General features: G+C 40.4%; 1 protein-coding gene and 1 pseudogene across 2 annotated transcripts in view; one reads left to right on the forward strand and one right to left on the reverse strand.

Moving 5' to 3' along the window:
• The window catches only part of TNIK (TRAF2 and NCK interacting kinase), a 382,067-nt gene that overhangs the window by 24,684 nt on the left and 334,900 nt on the right, over positions 1-22,483 (forward strand). The gene's annotated exons all lie outside the window — the stretch shown is intronic.
• LOC114206908 (small nuclear ribonucleoprotein G pseudogene) lies at positions 6,075-6,432 on the reverse strand (annotated as a pseudogene).

A 22,483-nucleotide genomic window follows, 5' to 3' on the forward strand; every position in this document is an offset into this window, starting at 1 on the left:
TGTGTTAAATGAGATGTGAAACACACACACACACACACACACACACACACACACACACACACTTCTCCTAAATGAAGAAATGAACTATTGTACTATTTCTTACATAAAACAAAAATGTGTCCTTAAAACTTTTTTCTTCCAGATTTTGAAAGTTAATATATGCTCATTGAAAAAAAAATTGATTATTACGAAACAAGAAGGCGGCGCCTGGGTGGCTCAGTCGTTAAGCATCTGCCTTCGGCTCAGGTCATGATCCCGGGGTCCTGGGATCGAGCCCCACATCAGGCTCCCTCCTCAGCGGGAAGCCTGCTTCCCCCTCTCCCACTCCCCATGCTTGTGTTCCCTCTCTCACTGTGTCTCTCTGTCAAATAAATAAATAAAATCTTAAAAAAAAAAACCAAGAAGTAAAAAAATTATGTGGTACCAGAGGTAACTCCTTTTACTGTTTTGGCATAGTCTTTTCCAGTCTTTCTGTTTTTAAAAATAATTATATTAAAAGGAACGTACTGGTATGGAACCCTGGACATTTTGGCAATAAAACTCCAAAGAGGCTCAGTATACAAAAATATGCTAGGACCTGGCATAGCTACCACTGTATCCTTTTCACATTAAACATGAAAAACGTTCATCAATATAGGGAATAAATGGAACATATTATACTATCCCATGGCATTTTTAGTGTTAATAATTATTTCCTTTATATCCAGGACAAAAAATGTTTCATTTTGGGCCTTTTAATGAATTCTTTCTTAAATGTGGTTTCGGTCTACAGAGTGGAAACAAGTAGGCTGGACCTAAGTGTGTCTCATTATTACTGAATTTCCTGAAAGCAGAATATTAAACCTGAATGTCTAACTTGACTTGGTTTGACTTGTCATCTTCTGTAACATACAAATTGTTTAAAACTAAGGTCTCATCTTGTTGCAGGGATTTTTATTTAGGTGCCTTCTCCTGTATTCATGATTAAGGTAAGACCTCAAAACTTCAGAACTATTTTTCCAAAGCTGAACTATAAAGGAAATAAAAGAGTCTCTTTATTTACTGCATATTAAATTATTTAGCATTAGATAAAAGCATTTAATTTTGTGCTAATATTAAAAAGCTTAAACTTTTGGTTAAAACGATATTAATTTTTTTCCTGGTTCATATTAAAAATTAGAGTACTTTCGTTGTTTCTCATGATTTTTTTCCCTCAAAATTAGGGGCTGGGGGCAAAATTCACTTGATATTTAATGCGATGCCATTACTGAGAACAGTGTCACAAAACTCAAGTTTCTGGATGGACCGCTATGCATTAGATACTGCTCTTGGCATTTTGCATATTGTTTGGTTGGCAAGATAAATTTTATGATAAATTTTATTATAAAACGTCAATGGTTCTCAAACTTCAGTGTGCATTAGCCTTTCCTGGAGAGTTTGTTAAGTCACAGATTGCTCTACTCAGCTTCTAGAGATTCTAATTCAGTAGGGCTGGGGGGCCATGAGCGGTGGCACACGTAAGCATTTGTATTTCAACGAAGTGATACTGTTGTTGGTTCCAGGGTCCCACGTTGAGAACCAGTGTTATCAGCGGCATAGGAGTGGCAAGTACAGTACATTCTAGGACTGGAATGCTGCAAGCCACTCTTGGTCGGGTTGGGTGTATACGGCTTCTGGGGCAGTTCAGGATTTGAGCGTGGCATTGATGAACACGTAGTACAAGATACAAAGAGAAGCTGGAGGAGAAAACAACCAGGCAGGGAACTGTGAGAACAGTGGTGTATAAGGCTTGTTGGAGGGGTGGAGAGACCATCTGAAGGGAGAAAATGGGTTTTTGGCGGGCATTTGTGGGGAGTAAGATTGGACAGGTTGATACAGACTAGACTTTTAAAAGTCTCTTAATATATAGCGAAGGGCTTGTATTATCCTTTGGCTAGTCAAGGGGCTAGATGGAGTATGTCAGAATTTAGGAGGAGAAAATGTATCTAAAAAGCAGCCCCGAGGAACAGCTTGGAATAAAACTGGTGTGCGAGGTGGGGCCAAAAAGAAGAAAGTTTATTTAAAAGAAAAGAAAAAAAATAGTCAAAATAAAGCCTAGATAATATTCTCTTGCACTCTCTCTTTCCTTCCTCTTTTTCTTTCCTTTTGTCTCTCTCTCTCTGTCTCCCTCTGTCTCTCAACTTCTGAAGGCAATGTGGAGCCAATAAACATTATTGATTAGATGGATGACATGATCAAACTAGTGTTTTAGAAAATTGAGCTGGTAGCATTGTAAAAAGAATTGAAGAGGGCCGAAGGGAGGCTCTTGCAGAAATCTTAGTCTTGAGGAAATAAAAGTTTTTATACAGGGATCGTTACATCCTTAAAATAAATACGGTAGTCAGAATGAAGCAGCTTGCTATGTGGAAGGAGAGTTAAGATGGAGTGTTTCATTTAGACTCTGAGAACTGAACAATAATGTGCAGCTTGTGGCTGTAATAACAGAGCAGGAGCTTGGGAGACAGGTGAAAACTAAATAGAGACGTGATGACTGATGGACGGGTTGATTTGTTCATTTGTGCAATCAGTGATGTTCTAGATGCTGAGCTGGTGGCTAGGGACCCCATGTAGGGAACAGTCAGAATGGCTGTGAGTAGAAGGTCCTGGTAGTGCACAGAGGGACAGAGAGGAATTTAGAGTGTGATACTTGAGAGCAGAAATGAAGGCGAGAGTAAAGGAGAAAGGAGACTGTGGAAGGAATGGTCACAGTCATTACAGTAAGTCAGGACACCGGATCTTCCCACCAAGGCCAGAATTTGAGCAAGGAGGTATTGAGGCTGTGCCAAATGCTACAGTGTAGCAAGAAGGGTACGTTGTAGTACAGAATTCCGGAGGCTGGGCTGGATGATTGGAATGTCCTCCCGGCCCTGCAGGAGTGTTCTCTGGAAGGGAAGGGGAAGTGTCTGTTGTAGAGGCAGGGGGAGGTGAAGGCAGTGGTTACAGTGCAATTTTGCAAGGAAATTTAGTGTCAGGCATTAGGAGAGATTAGGACAGCAGAAAGTTAACATGCTTTCTCTTCTATTCTTAAAGCAAGGAAGACCTTTGGGCTGTTAGTGGGCAGGAAGCAATGGTCCGGGAGAGATAAAGGCATTACCCACTAAAGGACCCCTTGGTCCTCTTCAGTTGCTGGGGACAAAATCCTTGGGAGTCATCAGTGGCCCCTCCTTTTTTCTGCACCACACATTGGATCCATCAGAAAATCCTTTGGGTATTATATTCCCTTCAAAAATAGATCCAGGATCCAACGACTTCTCACCTTTACTGACATCAGCCAGCCACTATTGTCTTTGTCCTGAATTACTGAAATAGTCTCCTAACTGGTCTTCCTCTTCCTTCCTTGACCTTGAACCTGTCCTCAACAGTGTTCAGAGTGATCCTAACAAAGGTTAAGTTGGATCATGCCACCGTACAGATTTCAACAGGGGCTCCTACTCTTCTACTCACTCGAAGTAAATGCTGAATTCCTTACAATGGCCTTCAAGGCCCTGTCAGGCCGGATCTGCTACCCTCCTGCCCCCTTCCCCTCATTGTTCTGCCTTCATCTACCGTCCTTCAGGTAGGTAGGCTTCAGCCACACCAGCCTTTTTGCTATTCCTCAGATGGTCCAGAATGCTCCTGCCCCGGTCCTCCGAGGACCTCTCTGCTCCAGACATCTGCTTGGCTGCTCGCTTCTTTCAGGTCTTTGCTTACACGCATGTCATCTTTAAGTGAGGCCTCCCAGAACACACTTTCATAAATTGCGACTCCATAGGGCTTGGCATCTTCTAACACTATATAATTTACTTCTCTGTTTTATTTATTGCTTTTCTGTCTCCCCCTGCTAGGCTGTGAACTCCATGAGGGCAAGGATTTTCCCTTGGTTTTGTTCATGGCTACATTCCCAGTGGCTAGAATGCCTCTCGGAAGTGGGCTCTAAATGGAATCTTTAATTAATGTGAGAGAAAGTGTGCTTGGTTGCTGAGGGAGACAGGCCTTAGAGGGTAACAATAGTCGCTACTATATGTTAAGCACCCAACTCTGTGGCAGCTACCCTAATCTGTTATTGTATTTAAATCTTACAACTGCTTTGAACAGTGGACATTCCATTCCATTTTACAGCAAAGGAAGCTGAGTAATGGGAAGGTTTATGAACTTTCACAAGCTTAATAAACTAGCCCATTCTCTTAGATTATGGAGGTACTCTACTATACTTGAATCAGAAAAGGGGATCAAAAGCAGATGGTTTAATGCTAGAAATCAGGGAGGATTTTTCTCAATATCACATTTTCTTGATTCATGTACCCATTTAGGCTGTTTCTATATCTTAACTACTGTAAGTATGTCATCTGTGAACATGGGGGTGCAAAATCTTTTTAAGTTAGTGTTTTCTTTCATTCTTTTTGGATAAATACCCAGAAGTGGAATTGCTGGATCATTTGAAAGTTCTCTTTTTAACTTTTTTGAGGAACCTCCATACTGTTTTCCATAGTGGCTGCACCTGTCTTCATTATTCTTGACTTAATTATTTGTCCAGGTAGATGGCCATTCAACACCTGGCTCTTGCTGTTCATTGCCCTCCCCAAATTCAGTGACCTTAACCTCTGCCCCTCCTCAGTCATTGGTACCTGTGGCTGGAGTTGAGGAATCTGTGGCCTTATAAGGAAAGCAGGGCAGGGTTAACAGTGGCAGGGTGTGCTGAGAAGGGTTAAAAGTTTAAAGGGTCTAGAGAGGATGAGCTCCAGTCAAAATGGGCAGAGATTTGAAGCAAGGTAGACCGAATAAAACTCATTCCTGCTTAAAATAGTTTTGTGTGTATTCCAAGATGACTTTGATGTTGAAAAAAAATGTGCATTTTTACATTCATGTTGCTGTTATTTCTTCCTTTTTTTTGATTAAGTAGAACCCATATTGTTCACATTAAACCTTTTTTTTAATATGAAAAAAATTACCAATGGGTTGTCTTCTGCATGGAATTTAGGATAATACTATGTAGGTATGGGTAATAAATATAGCATGAGCGATAAATATAATTTCTTAAAATTAGAATTTGTAGATAGTCAAATTATTCATACTTCTCTATTTAGCCAAGAGGTGCTAAAAAGTTGGCATTTATATTAGTGTGAATTAGTGTTACTATTTATAACATTGCTAACAGATATCTGAGAAGAATTATTAGTTTACATACCCATGTTTTAATATTTGGCAGGTTGCTTAAATTGTGGTTTTTGAAATTAGTATATGAATATTAAAAGCAGGTATTGATTTCATTGCTTTTTTCTGAAGTACACAAATTAATCATGTGTAAATTGAATGGGAGTGCATATAAACACAATACACTGATATATATGAATTCAGAGATTTTTTAATGTGAAGAATTTGGTTTTAAATGGTCTGGGTGATTGTAGTCATTTCCTCTATTTAGTAGCTTGTGTAAGGTTTATATAGTGATGTAATACGTAACTATTCACATATTGACACAGTGCTACACATTGACTGATTTGCACATTGGCTAAAATATCTTCGGCTTTAGCCCTAGAACCTTATAAAAACTGAGGGAAAGTTCAACCTGGCTTAAAATGGCAATCAAAAGCACATATCTTCATTGGAGAAGGAGTGTGATAGACTTCTTGGTTTGCCTTCTCATTTGTGCATAGGAAGATTCTAAGCTTCCAAAGATTTCAACTGCTCAGTCAACCCACCTAAGAGGTATTAGAACACTAATGAGAATTCACTCTTTTATACCAATGAAGAGAATTAATTTGGTTGTTTAAAAAAATTTTTTTCAGAGGCAGGGGGAAATGAGATGTTGGTCAAAGGGTATAGACTTCCAGTTAGAAAATGTATAAGTTCTGGGATCTGATGCACAGCATTATTGTTAGCGATAATGTATTATATACTTGAAAATTGTTAAGAGAGTAGATCTTGAATGTTCTCACCTCAAAAAAGAAACGACAGTGGTAATCATTTGCAATATGTAAGTGTATCAAATCGACACTTCTTATACCTTAAACTTACACAATGTTATATGTCAATTATATTTCAATAAAGCTGAAAAAAATTTTTTTGACTATTATAAAAGTTTATTTAACAAAAAAGTTCAATATGAAAATGCACACGACCTGATTTTTATATTGTAGTAAAACAGGTACTATGGAGGGGACATGTGGAAGCAGTTGATTTCTTCTGATGAACACACCCATTGTTTATACTCGCTCCAAGGCTTCTAACATGATGATACTCTTTCCTCGTATTACCACCATTCCAACATTGTTCTGTTGCCCACTAGTTGCCATCTCCACACATTCATCTATCACAAGATTCATAAATGGATCAAACCCCCCACAATATTCCTTGGACATGTCAGCCACCATTGAATTTCAATGACAGTTTCTTGTCCATAAATTTTTTCAACTCGGGAGAGTGAGCTTTGCTCATGGTGTCTACTTGGCAAGCTCAAAGATGCCTCCAAAAGGAATTCGTGGCATCCCTCATGCTCCCCCCGTAGGCCCTGCTGAAAAAAATTTTTTTTAAATGAAAAAAATTAAAAAAAATTTTTTTACTACAGTTTCACTGGACAATGAGCTCTTTAAGAATTAAGGCTAACTAGAGTCCCATATTCTTCATCTTTGTATCTGAGTGCATAGTACAACTTTTGTACATGTTAGATTTTTTTTTTTTGGGTAGAGTTGACACACAATAATATATTAGTTTCAGGTGTACAACATAATGATTCCACAAGTTTATACCTTATGCTGTGCTCACCACAAGTGTAGCTACTCTCTGTCACCATACAATACTTATATAATGTCACTGACTATATTCTTTGTGCTGTGCCTTTCATTCCCATGACTTATTCACTCTATAACTGGAAGCCCGTATCTCCCACTCCCCTTCCCCCATTTTGCCCAACCCCATGTTAGATGTTTGATGACTGTGTAATTGCCAAAAGTAAGTTTATTTTCCCATTTTCTGATAGCAGTTCTTAAAAAAGTAGTAAAACAAAAGAAGGTATTTTGAGAGAGTAAAAAGTTTAAAAAATAAAGTATTGAGTTAAAGCAGACACCATTTAGCTAGTTTTTAAAAACCATATAAATATTATCTTCATCTTTCCAGTCTGATATACTAATTCACAGAAGTAAATGGCCCAATTAGAAGCAGTGTGTGAATTTGAATGCATATGTATAAAGGTGTGTGTGTATTGGTGGCGTACAATCATGGATACCCAAAAGGCCGATAATAGTATGACCTCAGAGGAAGAATATGCATCAAAGTTGAACTATAGTATTACTTTACGTGCAGTACCATACAAGGGCCATGGAAAGAAATGTGTGTTTTCTAGAGGATAGTTTGGTAGGCTGTCTCCCTAGCGGACGCCTCTCACAGGGGTGAATTTACTGTAATGGGTCATTTCTGCCAGGGACCTCACTTTATGTTTTCTGGGTTGTGTGTGTGTGTGTGTGTGTGTGTGTGTGTGTGTGTGTGTGCGCGTGCGCGCGCATGCACGGGTGGGTACAGGGGAGTGTTCTACATCTTGTATGGAACATTGTACCAATTTATTAATTTATACTGAGAACTGTCACTGTCATTGGCACTCTATATGCAGCTAGAGATGGATACATTAAATAACTTTATTGTCATCATTTCTCAATTTTACATATATCAAATTGTCATGTTGTACACCTTAAACTTACACAAGGTTCTATGTCAGTTATATCACTAAAGCTGGGAAAAATTTATGTGCAACTAGTGTAAGCATTTTTTGGTCCTAAGTGATGGAGAAATTTAATTAGATGTCTAGGCTCGGCCCTGCCTATTTTAATGATGGAAACAGAAACACCAATGGGTGAAGTGGTTTAGACTCATGGCGCCCAGTGGTGGAGCTAGGAACAGAACTCTCACCTCTCAGCTCGGGGTGCAGAGTTCTGTGCTCCAGGCTCTGAGGGGAACTGAGCCTCAGAAATGCCCAGAGACCTGAGCACCACCTTGAGTGTTGCTATTCCTTTTGACTACCTGCCTTCATGTACTGAGCAGATTTATTATTTTTCATATAGTGGCAAAATTAAGGTGAAAGTAAATTTTAACATGAGTTTAGGACTAAATGCTAGAATACAAACTCCCCCAAAGGCAGGGACCAGGTCTGTTTCTTCTGCACCTCCCCCCCCACCAAAGGCCAGCACCAGACCTGTTTCACCAACACTTACTATGTCATCGTTGAAATAGAACTCTTCACAAATCAGGCATGAATAAGGTAATCACTGAGGACCAGTCTTGGGCAGAAGTCATTGAAGTATTTTGACTACCTGGAAGTTTGTTGTCATTCTCCTTTGGAACTATCTATGCTAAAAGCCATTTTGATTTTACTGACCTGCCTCTTCTTGAGTCAAAACACACTGATGGGGGCGCCTGGGTGGCTCAGTCGTTAAGTTTCTGCCTTTGGCTCAGGTCATGATCCCAGGGTCCTGGGATTGAGCCCCTCATCAGGCTCCCTGCTCAGCGGGGAGTCTGCTTCTCTCTCTCCCTCTGCCTGCCACTCCCCCTGCATGTGCTCTCTCTGTCAAATAAATAAATAAAATCTTAAAAAAAAAACCTACACTGATAGGATAGCCAGCTTATGGGTTAGTGGCACTGACTTCTTTTGTCAGAAAATGAAAAAACTTGAGTGTTTCTGCTTAGGCACTAGCTGCTATAAACTTGCAGTTAAATCCAGTGCCTGAGCTTTGAAGTCAATTCATTTAAAAAAATAGCTAGCCAGATTTTCCATTGATGAGATCATAATAACACCAACAACAGCCATCATTTATTAAATGCTTAGTATATCTTGGACATTGTATGTTACCTCATTTAATCCTCACCAGCGGGGGGAGGGGAGATTGCAGGGCTTTCCCCACTTCACAGACTAGGGAAATGGGGCTTAAGAGACTGACTCAAGATGACACAGCTATTGAGTGGGGGCACTGGGATTTGAACCCAGGGCTTCCTTTGAAAGTTTTTTTTTTTTTTATTCTTTTATCCTTAGGCAGAAATCTGGGGCGTTAATTTTTAACAACAGTTTTGTCGAGATGTAATTCACATACCGTATAATTCATCCATTTGAAATGTGTAATTCAGTGGGTTTTCGTGTATTCACAGAGTTGTGCAACCATCATCACAATCATGTTTAGAACAATCTCATCACTCCAAAAAGAAACCTTTTACTTATTAGCAGTTATTTCCCATTTCCCTCCAACTCTCTCCCCACTCCAGCCTTAGGCAACCATTAATTTACTTTCTGTATTTATAGATTTGCCTATAATGGACATTTCATATAAATAGGTTTACATAACATGTGTGAGTAGCTTTGTGACTAGCTTCCCTCACTTAGTATAATAGTTGCAAGAGTCATTCATGTTGTGGCAGGTAGTAGTATTCCAGTCCTTTTTGAATAATATACCATTGTATGGATGTACCACCTTTTTTTTTTCCCCATTCATTAGTTGATGGACATTTTTGTTATTTTCATTTTTTGGCTAGTGTGAATAATGCTGCTGTGAACATTTGTGTGCAGGTATTGTGTGGACACATGTTTTGATTTCTCTTGGGTATAAACCTAAGAGTGCAATTGCTGTGGCATTGGTTTGGTCATGTTTTAATCTCTAAGGTTTAATAGAACCTTGTGGAAGTTGCCAGTGTGCCCCCAATACTTTGAGGTAGCAAAATACAGAAGCGCTATCCAAAGGTTTATGCTTTTTAAAAAAAATTTGATAATCGTGTTTGTCCTCTGTCCCACATAGGAACACTCAATGGAATTACAGAATCTTAGAGGTAGAAGGCAAGTGAGGGGTGACCTAGTATAACTGCTTTATTTTAAAGACGGGGAAACTAAATAAAACTCAGAGACACATGTCTCGGATTGTGTAGCCAGGTAGTGGCTGGATAGGGACCAAACACATGATCTCTTTTTCTCCGAGGGGGTGACTTCCTTTGGTTAACCTCTCAAAGAGGGAGCAGTTCTTAGAAATGGGGCTAAAGTAAAGATGCTTCGTATATTGTTTGCCGCTGGCTGAAATCTATCTGGAGTGACATTCTAGAACTAGGTCATGGTAATTCTTCGGGATACGCTATGTGGCCTGAGAGAAAGCTTGTCTTGAAAAACATTTTGACTATCGGAAGGGGGTACCTGAGGCCCCAGTGGAGGTATTAGTCTTGGAGATCGTCATGAAAGAGTGTCAGCAAGTGTAAAAGAAATGTAATTGTTGAAGTGCAACGAGCAGTCTGTTTTCAGCAAAGTAGAACGTGAATGTCTCAGAGCCTGATGATGCAGGACATTTACAAATGTCAAGATTCACAAATGGAAATGGAAATTAAAAAAGCAAGGTGTGAGCTGAAAAGCAGAAAGTTAAATGATATTTAAATGTTATAATAACTTTCACATTACCGTCATCAATTCAATAAGTACTAAAGAAATAAGCAAGTATAAAATTTCTCATTGAAGAGAGTGAGGGAAGATGCAGTTGATGGGGATGCAGAAAGGTGGGTAAATCATAATGCAAGGGTTATTTGGTGAAACAGGCCTTTTTCTAACAGATAGATATAAGACATATATTACCAAATGCTCTTCATGCCATCTCATTTTGAAATACTGACTTATTGAATCACTTACTGAATTTTTTTATACATGGAAAGAATGTCTTGATTTTCCAATTTCTTCAGAAATATTTCTTGAGATGTGAAGAGTAGCTTTATTGTTAAACATTTCATGAGATGTTTAAGAGGCTTGGTAATTGAATGAAAGTTGCAAACTCTGAGAAATGTATTAGTTCCTCAGTACATTTTATAGTACAGAGTCAGGGTCATTTAAAAATTCAAGCCAATAAATAGTCATTACATGTTCTAACTTAAAGTATAGTGATTTTTAGAATTCAACAGCCACTTATGAGCTATGTACTCTATGTGAGACATTGTGTTTGCCATGAGGAATGCAAAGAATAACCAGGTATCATTTCTACTCTCAAGGAATTTACAATTTAGTGGCTGAAGTAGTATTTTATAAGAACTTTAATAAATGTTAATAGGCACCCTGCCCCTGCTGCAAAGGGAGAGGGAGCGGGTGGAGAAATATATGGAAAGAATAGTAGAAATGCAAAAGGCAGGCTTAGGAAATACAATTTTCCTAATCATCTTGTAAATAAGGATTTACAAACTCTGTCTCCTCCAATTAACATTAAAGATGCTCCATGGAGGCTAAGCCCTATTGAACTCAGGATATAGATTTTATTGTGACCAGATGTATGCAACCAGAGGACATGATGTATGTGGAAAATGCAGAATGATTACTTGTAGAGGTGACTAGTGACAAATTGGATCTTGGCTTTCAATAACAGAGTCAATGGGTATAGCTGATGGAACCTTTGTAAGTTATGCAGTCCATATTCAATTTTTCTGGTTTCTTAATTTTATAGCTGTATTCCCAACCCCGGGATCCAACCCTTTCTTCCTTCCTTCCTTCCTTTCTTTCTTTCTTTCTTTCTTTCTTTCTTTCTTTCTTTCTTTCTTTCTTTCTTTCTTTCTTTCTTTCTTTCTTTCTTTCTTTCTTTCTTCTTTCTTCCTTTCTTTCTTTCTTCCTTCCTTTCTTTCTTTCTTTCTTTCTTTCTTTCTTTCTTTCTTTCTTTCTTTCTTTCTTCTTTTTCTTTCTTTCTTCTTTCATCTAGGAGAGTCTTCCTGTCTTTTTTTTTTTTTTCCTTCCTGACATTAACTTTTTTGGAGTCCTGGCCAGTTGCCCTGTATAATATCCCACATTCTGGACACGTGATGATTTTCTCTTTATTACATTCAGGTTAAATATTTTTAGCAAGAATACTTCATGACTGATGTTGAGTAGTTGTTATCCCATGAGATTGAAGGGTGTAATGTTATGTTGGGCTACTCCCACATGATGAGTGCCAATTTGCTGCCATATGTGCACAATTCAAGAAATAACTTGGACCCCTTTCCAAAAGGAATAGCCTGAGGCATTTGATGGAATTACCTTAGGCCATGAGATGCCAGTTGGTTGGGATGGGAGAGGAGTGTTGGTCATTAATCTGTTCTTACCAACTGCCTGGTATCAGCTCTAGTGATGTCACCTAGTTGCAGTCATGGTTGCTGTGGTCCCAGGGTTTCTGCCCACATGTTCTGAGTCCCTACCATGGCACTAATTTTCTTTGCATTTTTCCTAGTTGCAAGATTTGTTTTTGTTCTTTTAGTTTCATCTATAAGAATCTTTTCATATTGGAAGAAGTAGAGATTCTAAACAGGGAAATGTGTAGGCTGTATTGCCTTATTCCACAAGTATTTATTGGGAGCTTCTTATTTGTCAGGGACTATTCAAAGTACTGGTGGTATAGATGTGAACTAGTCAAAGCCCTGCCCTCATGGGGCTTACATTCTAGTGGGGAGGCCGGTCATAAACAGAGAGATAAAAAGTTTGTAAAATGTCAGGTAGTGATAAGTACCATGATGGAACAGTAGGGAAGTGTGACTGGGTGTGTGTGTGTGGGGAGGGGAATGGGAATGAGGTAAAATGGGCTGAAAGCCTCTCTGAGGTAATTGTGCAAAGGTGTGAATGAGGTAAGGGAGCAGGCTGCAGATGGGAATAGCCCCTGAATGGCCCAGGTGTTCAGATAGAACACACTCTATGTCTGAGGGGGAGCCAGGTAGCTGGTTGGGAGCTGGAAGGCTGTGGGTGAGGGGGACTGGTAGAACACTAGACCTAGGAAAAGTATCCAGTTGTGGTCCACCCTGAGTATCGTAACAGGAAATCCCTGGAGGCTGGAGCTGTATACTCCTGTGTTACTGCCAGGAGAACAAGAACAAAAGACCCTGAAAATGGCTAGCATTAAAATAGACTCTCCACTGAGGTCTCCCACTGAGTCTCATGTTGTATAGAACTGCATTAAATACCATTTGACATTTTTGCTTTGCATTCATAATCTCCAAGGTGATAACACAAGTACTTTAACCAAAATACAAATTAGCAGTGGGTTCCATTCTTTCCAGCTGGGTATCTCTTTACAAAGATGTGCAAATAGTTTTAAATCCTGTAGTGCTGTAAAAGGAACACTGAATTAGGAGCTGGAAGATTTGAACCAACAAACTGGCATGTGGGAAAGGTCTTGAACATTCCTGAGCATTCCCATTTATCACACTGAGAGAAGCTCTCTGGTTGTCTGATGGGGATGCTGGAAGGATGGAATAGGGTGATAGATATGAGTGTGCTTTATCAACTGTGATGCACTCTGCAAGTCTAAGGGATTGTTATCATTTAGACCTTTATTATAGTTTCGTTAAACAGAGGCAGTCTGTTATCTATCTCTCATTTCAAAGGAGAATGAAAAATAGTTTACTTCAAGGTAAAATGCTTCTCAAAGAGTAGAATCTGATCAATGCACTTTAAAGGACCTAATGAATTATTCAGCTGTTCTTCAAACCAGCATATCTGTACTAAGGAAATGATCACTTTTCACTCCCATTTCAGCCTCCTGGAAATCAGCATGCTCTGTGTGAGATCCTATCTGGAGAATCTTCTTGAGTTTCAATGCCAGATTAATAAGTTAGGAACAGCTTTGTGCTTCTTGGAGAAATGGAAAAGTGAGAAAGATTGGTGCAGCTAAATTAGGCAATGGGCAAAGATTCATTGAGTGTCTTACACAGATAAATGGAAAGATAAAAGGATGGATAGGTAGATAGATAAATAGATTAGCTAGTTGGTGCTGTGGGGGGTAGAAAAGTGTGTGAAAAATGGGTATTGGTAATAATTATAGCTGACATTATTAAGCACTTATATGTGCCTGGCATGAACCATCCCTCAAATCAGAGGTGGGAACTAATATTATTATCCTATTTTACGGGAGAGGAAAATACTATTCAGAGAGGTTCAATAGCTTGCTCGAGGTTATACAGCTAGAAAATTGCAGAGCTGGGGTTTGACTTTAGATTTGCCTGCCTACAAACCTATACCCTAAATCATATATGTTCTCTCAAGTTGCATATGGTATCGCTGGAGAGAGAAGAATTGTCTCTGAAGGAAGTTACATCACAATACTGAACTATACATATGTGCAATGGAGAGAAGAAAGGCTAGTACATGGTAGGAATTTAGAGGAAGAAGAGAATGATTTACTGGGGGCCAAACTGCTTATGGGATGCGTGTCTTAGTCTGTTTACGCTGCTGTAACAAAGTATTACAGGCTGGGCAGCTTATAAACAACAGAAATTTATTACTCTGAGGTCAGGATGCCAGCATGGTTGGGTAAGGGCCCTTTTCTGGGTCACAGACTTAGAGCATCTTCACACGGTGAAAGGGACAAGGAAGCTGTCTGGGCCCCTTTAAAAAATAAGGCCCCTAAAAAAATTAATGAGGCTCACTCCCATAATCTAATCACTTCCCAAAGGCCCATTTCCTAATACCGTCACCTTGGGGGTTAGAATGTCAACATTTGGGTTTTAGGGGAGGCTCAAACATTCAGACCACATCAGGAGTTTTGTTGGAAGAGGAGGCCCTTTAGTGGGGCATGGAAAGGTTGAAGGGATTTGAACAGGAAAAGATGAGCAGGAGCTGATGCTCAGGGGAACCAGCCAGGTATCTATGTCCAGGGACAAGTGGGCTGAGGGGCCTTGTCCTTCCTCGAAGGGGAGTTCCAGATGAGGCATGAGGGGAGATAGGATTAGAATGGAAGCCTGAATCTCTGCTGTGAGATAGAGGAGGCCAGACCTCAGAGACTGGATTTTATTCTATTAGCATTAAAGATCCTTCGATGTCTCTGAAGCCCGTGAGATTTAATCAGAGCTGTGTCTGAAGAGAACTCAATTTAGAATCAGATGTAAGGACCTGTTAGAGTTAGAAAAAATTGGATAGGAGTGAAAACATATTTTTGTATGTTATATATTATATATTTATGTATCTCTAGGTAAAAGGAAAAGGAAAATCTGTATTAATTCCTTGAGTTGTGAACACAGGCTATACATACTCTCTCAAGATTGTGTCCAGTCCACATGTGAGGAGAGGGTCAAGGCTATAGAGAGGGAGCCCTCTTCAAGGTATGGTTTTCCTCAGGAGCTCAGCATGGGGTGTTCATGTTCTTAATGCTTCCAGGTTTCCTTCTCGTTTTTGTGGTTTATTTTAGTTTAACTGGACCATTTTCCCTCTGGCCTGCATAATAAAAATAGCTATCATTTATTGAAAACCGTCTATGTTCTGGGAATTCCCAGCAATTGAAAGAACTAAGTGGTATCTCCCTTTTGTTGGTGGGGAAACTGAGGCTCAGAGAGGTTAACAATTAAAGTCACATGACTAGCACAGTAATGGTGGAGTTGGGATTAGAAACTAGCCTTGTCTCATCAGAAAACCCCTTTTCTTCCTCTATACTAGTGGTAGTTAAGAGTATAAACTTAATTGCTGGCCAGCTCTGCTCCCTGGCTTGCTAAGTGCTCTTGGACAGGTTATTAAATGTATGGTTCGTGTTCCATTTTTCTCATGTGTAAAATGGGATTAGTCATAGTGTCTACCTGGCATTATTATAAGGGCTCAATGAATGGCTCTTTCATGATTAATTTTCTTCTTCTTATTTTCTATCACCAAATCCTTCTGTCGGCTGTAACTTTTCTGGTGCTCAAAAAAAGGCTTAAGTTCTTGCACACACAAAAAAGGCAACATCTTTGAGAATTCATTCTGGTTTGTATGTGTTGATCAGATACCTCTTTTTCCCTGGGATTTTCTTAACCCGGTTTCCATGTTGATACTACGCACCCTCTCCTCCATGCCGGTCCCAGTCATCGTAAGTTGTTGTTTCGTGCTGTACCCTGGCCACCTGACGCTGGTGAAGCAAGAAGAACTTGATGTTGCCTCACCGTCCCCCTCGCCTTGTCCTTACCAGGGAAGAGCTGCTTTTCCCCACACTGAAGAGTTACTGGAGCTGCCCTACCTTATTTTGACTGTGTGGGGCAAGGATGAACTCAAGTAATTGATGGTTTGAGATTTCTGAAGACGTCACTCAGCAAATTTGAAATAGGCAGTTATGAAACCAGAGAAGCAGGGCAAAAAAGCCACCTACTTGGTTGCAGTTATCAGGAAGGGGGAAGACAATGGATTCAAAGAGAACCAACTCCCACAGGGCTTAATAGTCATCTAAAACAGAAAACTCCTTGCCTTGTCCTTTGTGTGTTCTTCTAGGGCCTAGAATGCCAGAGATAGTCATTGACGAGTCACTGGTAGGGATAAGCTTTGGTGTAATTGCTCAGTTGGCCTTTCCAGGAGTTACTTCTTTCTTGCCTGGCTTTAATGAACAGTTTTATATACAGATCTAGTCTCCAGTACTAGTGGGATTGATTTCTGGATCTAATTTAAAATAACCTGAAGTTTGGCAGCTTATCTAAATGAATATTCACAATAGGAATTCACGCTCAGGATTACATTGCTAATGTCCTGAAAATCTGTCTAGTAACTAATTATCCATTCATTTGCACTTGGAGAACCAGTACAAGAAGATGAGCAGTGAACTCCTATAATGATCAAAATTTGAAGCTAAACCTATTGCACCTCCATGAAATTACTAATGGTATTTGTTTTTTTTTTAAACCCAGAAGACTTTAATTTATTTTATTATTTTTATTTATTTATTTTTTAAAAAGATTTTATTTATTTATTTATTTATTTATTTGAGAGAGAGAGAGAGAGAGAGAAACAGCATGAGAGAGGAGAGGGTCAGAGGGAGAAGCAGGCACCCCGCTAGCTGGGAGCCAGATGTGGGACTAGATTCTAGGACTCCAGGATCATGACCCAAGCCAAAGGCAGTCGCTTAACCAACTGAGCTACCTGGGCACCCCAAACCCAGAAGACTTTAAAACACATGCAGTAAATATGTAAATTTGATGATTGTTAGTGATCAAAGAAAACTCTTTTACTCTTTCTTTCTAATCACTTCCCCAACTTTGGTGACCCGCACTGCAATGAAAGCACTGTAAATAGCTAACTAGCACAGTTGACCAGTGCCTCTATCTCCCAGCATTTAGATTATGATGTCTCGTGGGAGTGGGTATCTACATGTGCACAAATCTGATCCACTGGGGCTCAGTCTGTCATCAGCCCTACGTTTGTGACAGAGACCATGCAAGGCTATCTGAGTGTAGGGTGGTAATGCCTGTCTTCAAACTCAGCTCTTCTCTTGAGAACTGGGGTCTGTTCAATCTGAATGGGTCTGATGACTGCTTTGTTGTATAAAGTATGGCAGAAGTGACTCTGTGCCAGCTTTCTGGGCAAAGGTTTTAAGAGCCTGCAGCCTTCATTTCCTGTGTATCAGAACACTTGCCCTGGGAGAAGCCAACTGCCATGTAGGAAGTCTGGCTACTCTGAGATGGCCATGCTGGGAGGAAGCTCAAGACACTTGGTTGGAGAGGTTGTGTGCAGAGAGGGATGCCAACCAGTGATCTCAGCAAGGTGCCAGACATGTGAGGAAAAACCTTCAGGTGATTCCAGCTTTAGATTGGAAGCAAGCTCCTAGAACCATGAATGATAGTAAAAAGATGTTATTTTGAGCCACTGAGTTTTGAAGTGGTTGGTTATCCAGCATCAGATAACCAGAGTAAGGAGATGTTTTATTCTTCACTGTCAGAGGAGATGCTTTGACAGTCCTGAAGTGTATATTTCTATAGCCAGATGCTGGGAACCTTTTTAGATTGATGTTGGGGTTCTTTTAAGATTCCTCACGGACCAAAGAACCCTGTATAAATTGCTGCTCTCATCAGGCTTCTGATTTCTCTCTATTTAACTTTGCCTTACTTGTTTGTTACAAAATTGTGAATATAAATTTCCATTCTCTGGCATGATATCCATGCAAAGCTAGTGTTGCACTGGCCAGAAGAAACACTGGGGCAGGTGGGAAGAACCCAGAGATTGGCAGAAAGGAGAGAGGAAAAATGATTAGCCATTAGGGGAAAATGTGGTGCTTGTACTAAGAATGGAGAGAGAGAGAAAGCTCCAGAATTTTTGGTCTTGATTATGATTATTTAACATTTGGCGTCCTGAATGAGAATACAATTCAGAGTGACTAGGTGCACTGGGGTGTCTCTGAAAGCCATGAGGCATGTGTGGTGTGTAGGAGATGGTGGGATGAGGTTTGATCCCAGGCTTTGCCTGTCCATCAAGGTTATCTTCTCAACAGTACAGGTAATGGGGCTTAAGGTCTGTGTATTTTAAATAGCTCAGAGTTGAAGGCCATGCACATCTATAGGCTACAGATGGCCCTCTTATTTACTCAGTGGAAATGCCTATCAGTAGAAGGATGTTAGTGCCTTTCAGATTGAGTTTTTAACTTTTTCTTTTCATTAATGGGTGATGGTAGATTGAAGTTGTGTTATTTCTCCAGATGGAGAAAGTACTGGGCCCTTTGCTAGGCGCTGAGGACTCTAAGGCATGTTTCACCCCAGGCAAACTCACATTTCTTTTTCTTTTTTTTTAAGATTTTATTTATTTATTTGACAGAGAGAGACACAGCGAGAGAGGGAACACAAACAGGGGGAGTGGGAGAGGGAGAGAAGCAGGCTTCCGTGGAGCAGGAGCCCAGTGTGGGTCTCGATCCCAGAACCCTGGGACCATGACCTGAGCAGAAGGCAGATGCTTAAATGACTGAGCCACCCAGGCGTCCTACAATTCTTTTTCTCTTGATGCTTGTTTTTTTTTTTTTTTAATCTTGTGTGTTTTCTAAATATCCCTTTTGGATTGTGGGTGCAAGGAGAAGTAAAAATCAAGGTGCTTACTGTTAATATTTGTCTTTAGCATTTCAAATTCTGGTTTTCTCAGATTTTGCCCCAGAGTATGAGCACGGAAATAAAAGCATTAATTAAATGCACAAAATGAAAATGAAAATAACTATAAACCATGGTTTAATCCCTCTCAGGGGATACTAATATAAAAGTATATCAACATTTAGTGGTAAGCAGGTGGGGGAGAAACTGCCTGAGAGAGGCTTCTTACTCTCTTCTTCCATGAAATACAGTTTTGGGGGAGGAGTGCTGGTTGCTACTAATAATATTTCCTAACATCGGTACATAGATTTAATGCTTTCCCATATATTAGCCTTCATCAGTTTGCAGCTGAGGAAAGTGAAATTTAGAGATGGTTAACATACTGTTCTGCTGGCGTGGGGTTGCAGGGAGGTAAGGGGAAGTGGAAGATGCCTGTTATGTGTTGTACAAGCCCAAACCATTAACATTTCACGTCACCACCACGACCCACTGAGGCAGGTACTGGTCTCATTCTCATCTGACCATCAAAGGACCTGAGGCTCAGGGAGATTAAGTCACACAACCGAGGCAGCTATTGAGTGCCAGTACCTGGGTTTGATCCATGTCTGCCTGCTTTCTGGTGTCTTCCTAGCCCAAAGAGAAGAGAATGCCCATCTTCTGATGCCAAGGAAGGGTCCTTAGTGGCAGAATGAATCTGATGGCCACTACCCAAGCCTCCTTATTGTAAGGGCCTTCCCTGATGAGTCTTGGTCTCCACCCTTGCCTAAGCTTCCCTTCCTGGCTAAATGAGTCACTGTGGTCTTTTCCCTTCATCAAAGCTAAAGCTTTCCTCATTAAATAAGATGAGAAAGTTAAGGCTTCCATAAATAAATGATCCACTTTTGCAAAAACTTTCCAAATTGAATGGGAAAAAAAATTCCTCATGTAGTATTTTAGCTCCTTATGTAGACTTTTTCCTCCCTTCTATTTAATGAAGAAATAGAGTTTATACCAGGTACAGAACATAAACATAATGCGAGGGATATTATGTTTACTTTGCTCCTTTTTTTAGAAGAAGCTGCCACCGAGATGATTTTTATGGAAATTATATCTTGTTATGATTCCCGTCATACTGTTATGATTTTCTCTTTTATCTTTAGCCTTTTATGGGCTTTGTTATATCGGAATGTGTGCTTCAGAGTAGGTGTGTCACTCACTGCGGGTTATGAAAGCTGACTCAGAACCGTAATTACTGAAGGCACTGGAGACAAGAAGCAGCCATGAGGCACCTGGACTCCTTCCTTTCTGGACTGTTGCTGATGCAGCGGATGCTCGGATGAGCCTGATGAGGTAGATGCGCACAGCTCACAGCTCTTCGATTCTCATGTGTTCCATAGTGGGATGTCCTGGTGTTTCCCTGTGCACACTCAGGGAAATCTAGCCTATAGCCAGAGCCTCAAAACACTTGTTAGATTCAAGTTAAAAACGTTAAACTCCTGAATGTTTCTGTTCCCCCGGAAAACGGAGGTGTAAGTTCTGTTGTCCCACTAAAGGGCATGCATATACTGAGTGCCGATTTGCAGAGGGTAGGTGCTGCTTCATTGCCTGCCTTGCCCTCCCTGCCAATGCGGAACAGGGGAGGGGGAGTGTTTGCCCCCCAGACTATTCAAGGTGCTATGAAGCCAGTGAAAATTACTATTTCAGTAATGGTGGTCAGCTGTCCCCCAACCCGACTCCATTTAAAACGAGAGAAAATGGACCACAGCAACAAGGCAGTTTTCACTTCACAAGTAAAAGAGTTTCTAAATTTGGAACAGATAATTCTGGAAAGTTAATAGAATCTTAGCACTGTTGAAGGTCATCTAGATAGATGTTTGCATTCTTCTTATGACACCTGCCAAGATCCTCATCATTCCCCGTGCCTACCTTCCTCCCTTTCCACACTGACTGCTATGGGAGCCACTCTTGTTCTCTTCCACTTCTCTCTCCCGCTTTCTTTAGCTTAACAGCTTTTTCTGCTGTTCTTTCTTCTGCTTTCTTCCCCCCCTCCTTTCACCCACTAAACAGCAGTGGAGACCACCCTCCCAGTCCCCATCCCCTCCTAACTCCTCCTGACCTTGCCTCTCCTGTCCATTACTGGAAGGGCTTCTTCCTGTGCTCTTCTACCTCTCCCCACTTCCACCCCTCAACCTAAGCATGGCTGGAAGGGCCTGCTACACTCCTCCTCTGCCTTCTTCCCCTTTTCCTTTGGCCTGAGTCTTATGGGATCTATTATGATCCTTGTCAGCAAATTACTAGGCTTGCTGTCTCAGGTGTTCAGTATTGACCCAGCGAACTGAAGAATATCACACTTCTGGGTGCTTCTGTTTGCCATCTGTAAAATGGGAACATGGTCTCTTACTCTGGGTGGTTAATCTAGGGGATCTTTTCTAGAGAGCCTTTGGACCATGCTTGCTCTTGGTATGTGGAGTGTCTGCTGCACACTGCAGAACTCTGGGTTCTTCTCCATCCCCGACTCTGTGTTGATCTGGCTCCAGAGCCCTGCCAGGCAGCTCCTGGAATGCACGCTGGTGTCAGATTTCTGTCATCTAGGAAGACAGGGTGAGGTTCTGTGATTAATGAATGTCTGGTGGCAGCAGGGACCACCAGTGAATCAATAGCAGATAGACGCTGTGTTTTTTCTTCTAGCTCTTCTTTAGTCATGGATCATTGACGACCTAATTATTAGCTCGATTGCGTGTTTGTAATCCTGATACTGTAGACCCAAATATACTTGTCAACCTATACTGTGGCATCAAACATAAATTATCACAGGGTTTAGGCCACATAGAGTTTTACTAACTCTGCCTTTTCTCCAGCCCTTTTGTTCTTACCTCTGTAGAGCTCTAGTTCCTCTGAGAAGTCAGACAAGCGATTTCTTTAGCTAGAGCTCGAGCTTTTCCTTAATTTCTCACTTGCCCTTGACCTGGTTTGGATTATCAGACACGAGCATGACCCTTTCTGTTAAACTATCTGACAACTGTGAATTTCCATTTTAAGTAGAATTTCCTAGTAGGATGTCATACCCTTATTTCTAGAGATTAAATTTGGTTAAAAAAATAGAATTTTGAGAGGCTCTGTAGAAATTGAAGGGGGAGGAAACATCATCTTCTGCACTGGTTATGCATCATGACCATCATAACCTGCTACGTGGAGTAGAATGGACTCAACTTCTCCATTTTTTTGAAGTTGTTGGAACTAAGTGGATTTATTTTCTTGACTGCTGTTTGCCTTGCATTATTATTGTTGCAATCTTGTGCCAAATCGGTATTAGGGAGTTCTTTGTGCATTTACTTATTTAGTCTTTTCAAGCTATACATTGGTAGGTTTAGGGTAGAAAAATTTTAAGTCCTTTCATGTCATCCATATAAGATGTCCAAGAGTCTTATTTAATTATTTCAGAGTTATTTTGTTTTCACAGAAGCATTATTGGAGTAGAAAATCAATAACTTACTGTCTGCTACTTGAGTAGTTAAAGTACTGGTTAATTTGACAAAGGACTAGCCGCGTGATTGTTTCCTTTTTTTTCTTTTTTAAGTAGGCTCCACACCCAACATGGAGCGCAGTGTGGGGCTTGAACTCATGACCCTGAGATCAAGACCTGAGCTGAGATCAAGAGTTGGATGCTTAACCCACTGAGCCACCCATTTGTCCCTGTTTCTGTTTTTTTTTTTTTTTTTTTTTAATTTTCTGGGGCGCCTGGGCGGCTCAG

The sequence above is a fragment of the Eumetopias jubatus genome, unplaced genomic scaffold (assembly GCF_037043125.1).
Source record: "Eumetopias jubatus isolate StellerSeaLion01/CBP00866 unplaced genomic scaffold, mEumJub1_p1.0 scaffold_1, whole genome shotgun sequence".
NCBI lineage: Eukaryota > Metazoa > Chordata > Mammalia > Carnivora > Otariidae > Eumetopias > Eumetopias jubatus.